Raw genomic sequence first — 10,074 nt, forward strand, 5'->3', positions numbered from 1 at the left:
CCTCCATATCAACCTCCTCGGAGGAAGACAGGCGGAGCGTCGAGCCCTCTCACCGGAGGGGAAAGAACCGCAGTGCGGGCTTCCGAACCCTGAGAGCGGGCACTGGATCTGGTAGGTGAGGAAGAAGATAGGGACCCGCCCGTCTACATTCCCTCCGCCGGATCCATATGCGAACCCCACGAGCACAGCTGGCGCTCTGCCTCGGCAAAAGCATGGCCGGCGCTGCGAGAAACGCCGGTGAAGGCTCCCTCCTCAAAGAGAGCCTTCCGAGAGCGAAGCAAGGCAGTAACAAACGCTCGCCTCGAGAGCTGACTCTGCGTGCTTCGCTCCCAAGCAGATAACACACAAACTGTGTGTGTCCCCACCCGAAATATAGCGCGGGCAGGGAGGAACACACAGCCTGAATGCTGTCTGCTCTCGCCCAAATGCTTCTTTTTGGCTAAAGCTTGACATAATGGAGCTTATAAGTGGACAAACAACACTAAATAAGGCTCACAAACAGATAGTGACTGACACACACACTGAGCGCTTGCTGAATGACAAAAAGCTGACGCCGGTTCCACCGCACATGCTTTTATAGCTTCCTGGTCGCAACATCCCATGACGTCTCGCCCATCTATTGGACTGATTTCATATGTGATTCAGAGCATGGTCACGCTGAAGGCGTTCCCAAAGCGTTTTCCGATGCAGCTCGAGTTCCTGAAGGGGAAACAAACATATCTACACTCGAGGGTGTGGACATTTTCAGGGAATTTTTATTTTGGTCTGAACAATTCCTGTAAAACTCCCTATTGATCCCATGAAATAACTTGATAAGTTTGTCCTGTATTGATGTATTTTCTATTAAACAGGAATCTGGAGTGGGGCGTATTATGTATGAACAGGAAGTTGGAGTGAGACTTATTATGTATTATGACATATATTATGGTTAACATCACAGCCTAGCAAAACCATGATTATATACAACCTTTAGGAGTAAACTGTCATTTCTATAACATCTTCATGAAGCACAATAACTTTAACACAATACTTTTTATTGTAAATTTTATTGTAATGAAATCAGCATACAATGTTTAACGTGATGGAGCATGTTACAGCATAAATGACAGCGCTCAATTGCCACAAGTTGCATAGATGTTTTGAGGACTACAGTAATAAATATAATAATAATGCAAAAACTTTATCCAAGCCAAAGATTTTTAAATTTTATACATTCATGTGTTTTAGCTGGTACTTCCAGCATAGCTGGGAACAATGATGTTGGCCCATTTATAGATGACAGGAATGAAAAGCAGAGCAGAGCCAAGCAGTGATACTAAGAGAAACACCCACAGGAAAACCCGGTCCAGAACCTGGGCCACAAACTTCCAGTCCTGAACAACCTAAAAGGAGGTATTACATTAGAATTTATTAGAACTCAAAGCTTATTTAGTCTAAAGTGAGGCAATAACAATCTTACCTCTCTGACTTCATTCTCCTTCACCACATGAAGCGTGATGTAGCGTATAGATTCTAAGGCTGCCCGCAGACTATGTTCTGCATTGAGCAGAGGAGTGGTATCCTGGCCCGAACTCTTCCCATAGCCCAGAACTTCTCTTCCGTTTCTCGCAGCGGTGGCGTAGCGGTCCACATGGCTGCGCATGCAGAGCAGTTTAGGCAGGTGGTGCAGAAAGATACGGCGGACCCAGGGCGCCATGCTGCGGTGAGTGGATGAGGAGCGATGATGGATGTTAATGGCAAAGACAGTGATGACGATGGAAAGTGTCACGAAGATCATAGTGAAGACCAGATATTCTCCAATGAGAGGAATCACCTGGGGCAGAAAACATAAGAGCGGAGCAAAAAGTAATTGGGCAATTTGAAAATGAGAACGAAAGAATGAAAATAATCACAATCATCACTGGAAATAAATAATTTCTATATTTCTTTAAAAAACTCAATAAATTGTATTAATATAAGATTTTGTATTAATATAAGATTTTATGTATGTTAATTCAATATATTAAAGGGATTGTTCACCAAAAAAAAAAAATATATATATATATATACTGTCACCTTCATGTCGTTCCAAACATGGTAACTTTGCCAGCCCCAAAACATTATTTTTTTAAATCATTTATTTTCTGTGGTCCTCCTTACACTCCCAGTGGGACACCAGTTTTTTTAAAACTGTTCAGAACAACTGAAAATATGGACTAAGATAGATATAGATATATCGGTCACACTTTATTTTAAGGTCCAATTCTCACTATTAATAAATCATTAACAATGACTTTTGCCTCAATAAACTCCTAATTTGCTGCTTAACAATAGTTAGTAAGGTAGTTGTTAAGTTTAGGTATTGGGTAAGGATGTTGAATATGGTAATGCAGAATATGTGCTTTATAAGTACTAATAAACAGCCAATATTTTAATAATAGGCATGCTAATAAGCAACTAGTCAGAATTGTTCCCTATACTAAAGTGTTACCGATATAACATGGATACCATTCCATATATTCAAAAGTGTTACTTATATGGTTTTATCTAGAAATTATGCATTGCAGTTGGAGTTTTTGACATCTAGAGGTGAGTGACAGAATCTGCCACCACAACTGCAGAATGACAAAAGAGCCCTCAAAGTAAATACAGAAAAGCACTTCAATGCCTAATATGAATGAACTTAGTTCTGTAGTAAAACATCCAATAGCTGAAAAACACTGCACTGTTATTGCTGACAATAATGTGAAATAATTCAAAAATGTGTGTGGCACACTGACATACAGTACACATCAATTAAATATATAAATCACTTAATATAGCTTTGAATTCTTAAAAAGAGTAAAACCTTTGAGGAGGAAGGGATGATCTCTTCTATCACCAGAAGGAAGACAGTAAGAGAGACGAGGACAGACGTGCAGAGGGAGATTTTCTCTCCTCCATTAGATGGGAGATAAAACACCAGCACGGTCAGGAAAGACAATCCAATGCAGGGGATGATGAGGAAGAGTGTGTAGAAAAGAGGAAGACGTCTGATAATAAAGGAATAAGTGATGGATGGATAGAAAAAGGTTCCATCACTTCTCAAACCCCGGCTACCTGTGGCCGTCACAATCTCCCATTCACCGTTGTCAAAATAGTCACGTTTGTCCACATGTACATCCTCAAGGAGAATGTCCACCTTAAAAAAGGAATATTATGCAGTTGTTACATACATTTCCATATATTAAACACAAAAAGCTATGCTTCAGAGGACTTAGAATATACAGTATGAGTAATTTCAGTTACTTTATCTGTACTATTTACAGATAGCTAATTAGGTCAAATTTAGGTAAATTTTTAGGTAAATTCTTCCTTTCTAGATGTAAACATTGGATTTTCATGCCTTTAATAACAGTTTAAAACAGCATACCTGGGAACCATCGTAGGCCCAGGAGCCAAACTTCATGGAGCAGTTCTAAAGGTCAAAGGGGAAGAACGTCACATCAATGGTGCAGGCAGATTTATAGTTAGCAGGAGGGGTCCAGGAGATAGTGCCGTCATATCTCACCACCGCTTTTGTCACTGTGACCTCAAAATTACCATCTGCACTGCAGGTGAGAATCATTCAGTCATCAAGCTGAGATACAGGCAGGTCCAAAATTAACATTCTCATATAGTCAAATGAAAGTAAAAATTGTCTTTCTTACTCAGAGTAGCATTTCAAATCACAAAAGTCAAGATTTTTGTACTTTTACAAGCAAGGCAAGAAGTTGGAGACATTGGGATATAAATATTGACCTAATTGAAATGATAATTTTCTAAACGGTTTTCTCTGACATTTCTACAGGGGTCGAGCACAAAGGATTTGACTTGTAAAACCATAAATTTGAAGCGTAACAGTTTGATTTTCATTTGTCAGGTTACAAAATTAAAACTCAAGCATTAGAACTATTTAGACTTGATCAGGCTTCAAAATAAACATTTGTAAGATTTTATTGATTTCAACGCTCAACGGACTATCTAGTACCAAACTGCTTTCTTCTTCAGATTCAAAAAGGTATTTTATAATAATGGTTACTCACAATTTAGGCGTATGAAATAAGTAAGTCATGTGATGCAGTATATGTATACATAACATCACTTTTAATATCCATAAAAAAATATTATGAATCTCTATGATATTTTTTGTTCTAACAGAAATGTTAAACGTCAGGTTCAGTCCCTGTCTGGTTTCCTTTCTGACTCATACAGTAGGCACTGAGTGGCACCACATACTTGTCATAGAGAACAATGTCAGGAATCCAGATGGAGTCTGAGGGAACTCTGATGGAGGTGATGCCCAGATAATGATCCGGATTCCATCGAAGCTTCATGTCTGTCCATTCCTGAATGCAGAGACACATGGATTTATCTGCAAAGCTGATCCCCACACAAATAAAAAGCAATGTGTGTCAGTTGTGTACCAATGACTAAATACTACCAGAACAGAACACAATGACAAGAGCAAAATAAAGGTCTAATAAAAATAATTAATATTTCGTATTAATCAGATAAACCTTAATGGATTAGTCCTGCTTTACCTGCTTCATCCAAACATTGGTTGTCATCAGCTGGTTCTTCTCATTCTGACCAAAAAAAATGTGTTTATTGTAAGACAAGATTTTGATAAGGAGAATGCTGTTTCAGCATCACTACTTCTCACCACATCCACGAGCTGGGAGATAGCCAGACCAAATTTCACCTGCACCGTTCTGTTTAGATCCTCCACTGGTCTCACCCATTTCTGGTAGTTGCTGAAGAGATGTTTAAACAGCTTGTCTTCTGTCTTGGCATAGGAAGACAGCACAGGAGGCCCTTAAACAAAACAACAACTTCATGTTAATCGCTCAAATCCAATCAGGAGGGACTGGGACACTAAACAACAGTAATTAAATGGCAACAGTCCCACACACAAGGTTTATAGAAGGTGTGACAATTTGGTTGACACTTGATCATGCCAATGATCATATTGATCTCACAATGAACAACTCACCCAAGACATATAGGTTTTGTAACAACCTTACACCTGCCCCCTCTAAATCTATAACTTAGACCAGAGCAGAATTGACTCTCCAACAGAGCCTGGTGGAAATCTCATAAAATGTCATTTACTAAAGACAGTAAAAAAAATAAGCAATGAAAAGGCATGAGCAGTTTTTGGATGATGTTCAGAGGGCCCGGAAACCATAGCAGCGCCCCTGGGAGAGTATATAAATAATTCATGAAACATGATTTACTAAGTCAATTTACTGATATTTATCCCATTATTTAATGCCCAAATAAACATGTTTTAAACTATTTTGCAAATGACATGGCAGCATTGCTCACTGGTATTGTGGAAATGAGCTGGCTGCATCTGTGTTCTTTAATTTGCACATTGTCAGAACTTTGCACTACCATCAGAGTTTTTATGGAATTGCAGTCACATTCTAATTTGCCCCGTTTAGTAAATCTGGCTCATAAAATTGCATAATATTATCCATATGACTGCTCTTGACACTATTGGATGAGTTGGAGTTGAATAGATTTGCGTCATCCCTGAATCAAATTAGTTTAATCTTTAATGAATTTTGCAACACTGACACTGTTATTGAACTGAATTGAATCAACATTGAACTGACTTGAGCTCAGTAACAAGACTATTGCTTTTTATAGAGCTTCTGATCGCTGAACTGAACTTGTTTCATAATTAAATAAATTTACCCAGTTATTGAACAGAACTGACTTGAACTGTTGTCTGTTTAGAGCTGTTTTACAGCAGAATTTAAATTTGTCTCATATTTGAAGGGTTTAAAATTATCTAATATATTTCACTAATTCTGTTAATTTCCTGTTTATTACTGTGAAGCTGCTTTGAAACAATCTGTATTGTATAAAGAGCTATATTTTATATTGGTAAGTTGAATTTTATCATTGACAAATTCAAAACAACAGAATAAATTCTTACTGGAATGATGGAATATCACAGAATATCAGAGATTGAGTCTTTCAAAGTTGCCATAAAAGTGACTTCTGTTTGTAATGTGCAGCATATACTTGATCAACTCTAATAAAGCTCATTTGGCATTGTTATTAGATCTCCAGCAGCTGTTGCTATCATGCCAACATCCTGTGCGATCTGATTTTCCTCTCAAGGTCTCTACCGTCTGAGTCACTAAGGGAAACCCAACATGATTTGCTGAACACGCGTTCATTTCTGCGGGGGCTGGTATAGTTATGAACGGCGATTTATGAATCTCTGAGTGTGAAATTGGTTTAGATGATCTGGGTTGTGTTAACATCACTGGTGTGAGGGATGTTCTTTAATGTGAAATGTCACACACTATAGCTCTGTTCCAAAAACCCAGTGAGCTGTCTGCTGCCTACATATGTGGTTACATCTAATGAAAGTGTCCTAACTGAAATGGAACCTCAGAAGGGACTTATTTAGAATACTTTACTTGCAGTAACTACAAATGACAGTAGAAGCACAACTTAGCACGACAAACGAGTTTGTTGTAAGAATGTTGCTAAAATGACAATATGCATGTACAGTATAGACCTTTTTTTCTTCACATTTTCTATACTACTTTTGGGTAAGTAAAAATATGTTGAATAATGAATGCAAAATATATGTGTGTGAATGTATTTATTTTTACACACACAAACCTGTTTTGACTCTAAACTGCATATAAAAAAAATGTTTCTGGAATTCAGTTTTTGGATGTCTGAAGCTGGATGTAATATAAGACAGAATCAATCATCTAGCCTCACTGAGTCTCAAGGGAATGATTTGACCCAGAAGCCATAAAACACGGTGAGTGTCATTTTTCTCATTTCTGTCTAAAACTGAGGTTGTTAGCCATTGGTACTGCATTTATCCTATAAAAAGTGTGGTACGACCCAAATAGCATATATTGATTGCATTCTGTGCCTATTATTCAGCTCTGTATTTAGATATTGATTGAATTTTGCAATTTTATCTCCGCCCCAAAGCTATTAAAATTGATTAGAAAATGTATTAATCCTCAGGTCACACTGTTTCAGTGGACATGTACTCTATCATAAAGTAATATCAATATCAATGTTGGTAAACATATAAATCATGACTTATTAAAACACCCTGAATCACTTCAGGCATAATGATTTCTGCTCTAAATTTCCGCTCTTAATGTACAAACACTGTTGAGCTTTTCATTATATTTGATCTTATAATAAAGTAGTTTTTGTATAATTAAAATGAACTGGATTGACAGTCACTAATTGAAATGCAAAGACTGACAGTAACAAATGCAATATCCATGTGCCACTGACGATACAGCCTATAAGCATATGCTAAATATAAGGCTTTAGGCGGTCAGCAAAATGCATATTTGCTGGTAACAGAAATAAATGCAGAAATAAATACTGTTTTAAATACATAAATGCAGTTTTATCCAATTAATACACAAATGTAATGACTAAATTATACAATCCAATGTTACTAAATCAACACGACCACATTAGATTACACCAACAAAAGAAATTTGAAGGGTCAGCTCAGTTTAAAAAATAGCTTCTTAGGCTAATAACTACACATTTTCAATTTATGCAGTGTACCAAAGCTGAGCCCAAGGGAAAAGCTACATTGTAATAGACTTTTTTTTTCTTAGTGAAAACTTTAATATAATATACAACCACTAGTTACAAAAGTAATTCAAATCAATATTTCACATCCACATATTTATTATTTGGTGAGTATCGATGTAATAAGTGAAATAATAAACTTATAAACTTAAAAAATAATAATGTAAATCAGACGGTTATCACAATGATGTGATTCAATTACCTACTTAGGTAATAATGCAATCTGCAGACTGAAAAATCCCCACCACTGAGAGAGGTGGAAACTGGACATTATATTTTGAAGAATGTTGAAAAATTGGAATATGGATAATATGGAATTACCATATACCATATGGAAGGTGAAAATTGACTTCCATATGGACAAAACAACATTCCAAATTCAAGCACACTTTTTTATTCTAGGAATTTTTTTTTCTTAATGGTCCTAAAATAATTATAGAAATTATTTATATAGTACATATAAATTTTAATTTCTTTCCTTTAATTTTGAATTGAATTATGGCCTGGGTTGGGTATGTTCTTGACAGGTTTCATGAGATTTCACTCAGGCACAGATGGGGCATTGAGCCAAGATCAGAGACACTCACCTATACAGGAGCAGAGGACAGCACAGCAAACTAGCAGGAGGACAGATCTGACAGCGTTTTGAGCTGTTACCATGATACCATCAGAAGCAGCAAAGCCACAGAGAAGACCTGCAAGCATCCATAAACGTGCATGCACTTTATACGCACAAATACAGTCCGAGCTGTTATTGAAGACTCACAAGCTTGTTAGCCATTAAACATATATGTGATATGCAGTGAAGACCTGCATGCTGCATCTTTCATGTATGTGCAAATGACCACAAATATATCTATTCACAAACAAGCCATGTTATGTGACAGTCTATAGGAATATCACCATGTTCTTCATCATGCACATGTGAGCAGACCTTCACACAAGAACACAAAGCATACATCTATCCACCTGTCTGTTGAGATTACACACATTCATCAGTCTGCAAACAACCAGTGTCCCTCTATCTGTCTCTGTTTTTCTTTATTTGTCATTTTCTTTTCCTTACCTGATTATGGACTGAAAGGAAGCACAATCTTTAGAATTTTTTTTTTCCATTTGCCTGTCGTGTGTCCATGCCAACCAGCATGTGTGTGGCTGCTTACTCTCTCTCTCACACACACACTCCATCACGGTCTCCTGTTCCTCCTCCTCCTCCTCCTCCTCCAGAAAGGCAAGCCCACCCCCTCACATTTTCCCGCACAGAAAAAAACAGCCAATCACAGCCCTGGATCCTCCATTATCTTGTAAAGTCTGCCCCCTCCTGCTCAAAACATGCACACATGTTAATGAGAGTACACCAGAGGTCTTCAGCCGTTTTAGGCTAATAACCCTTTGGTGGATAGAGAGACTGAGTAGAGACTCTTTATTACATAATGTGTAAAGAAAAATCGAGTTATTGCCGGGACTATAAATGAAATATTTATAATTAAAGTCAACATGAAAACTGGACCTATTTACAATCTTCTATTTCTATTCTTCTATTTAAAATCTCCTCTTACATTAAAAACCTGAAAAAACCTGCTTGTACTTATACATTGTATTGTTGTTGTATATTTCTATATTACTTAGTCATGTATTTGTTACAACACTATAAAATAAAGTTTTGCCAAGTAATATTCCCATACAAGAGTGTTGGTCGGGAAGATCGCTCATATGTAATCAAGTAAAATTAAATGAAATGCTAGCTTCGCTAGCATGTTACTGCCCCCATCAAATAAAATAAATAAATAAAATTAAAAAAAATGGACAGAAAAAAATTATTTAGAAGTCTTTAGAATTGCATACAAAAAAACTGTATGTCCAGCTATAGACAGGCTCTAAAAGCTGCCAGGGCTGAGCGTCTCCATTAATAATCAAACAATCCCAGGTTTTTATTTAGTACAGTGGCGAGAATAACAAAAAATTCAGACATTGTCCAAACAGAGTATTTCGTCACAGTTTAGTAGTAATGACTTCAAGTGTTACATGGCTGACAAGACGTGAGACGTGCGGATCCATATGCAAGCTTTATTAACATTAGGGGAGGTCAGAAACATATCACTGCTGGCGATAAGCGCATACAATACTCGGCCCCACAAGGATCCAGCAGCTTCTCGGATGGACATTGGCCAGGTATGGATGTGGCAAGAATAACTATGCTTTGTTGACGGTTGGTTCAGCGTTCACTGTGGGTATCGCGGAGGAACGCGACCCCGCACTCACTCATGTAATGGCGACCGCACTAGAGCACGCTCCCAAAATGCCGGCGACAGAGGTGCTTGATCGCAAAATGGCAGACACAACAGCACCCCGTTATGTCACAGATGTCAATCCTGAGTCAAGTCAAGTCACAACTGATCGTCATGAGTCGGGTCTAGTCACAGTTGATCGTCATGAGTCAAGTCAAGTTACAGTTCATTATCATGAGTC

At 37.7% G+C, this 10,074-nt stretch overlaps 1 pseudogene; it reads right to left on the reverse strand.

The window, feature by feature from the left end:
• Positions 1-1,223: 1,223 nt before the first annotated feature.
• On the reverse strand, positions 1,224-8,265 carry LOC107715137 (neuronal acetylcholine receptor subunit alpha-5-like; annotated as a pseudogene).
• Positions 8,266-10,074: the final 1,809 nt, after the last annotated feature.

The sequence above is a fragment of the Sinocyclocheilus rhinocerous genome, unplaced genomic scaffold, assembly GCF_001515625.1.
Source record: "Sinocyclocheilus rhinocerous isolate Xijiao unplaced genomic scaffold, SAMN03320098_v1.1 scaffold4284, whole genome shotgun sequence".
Taxonomy (NCBI): Eukaryota; Metazoa; Chordata; class Actinopteri; order Cypriniformes; family Cyprinidae; genus Sinocyclocheilus; species Sinocyclocheilus rhinocerous.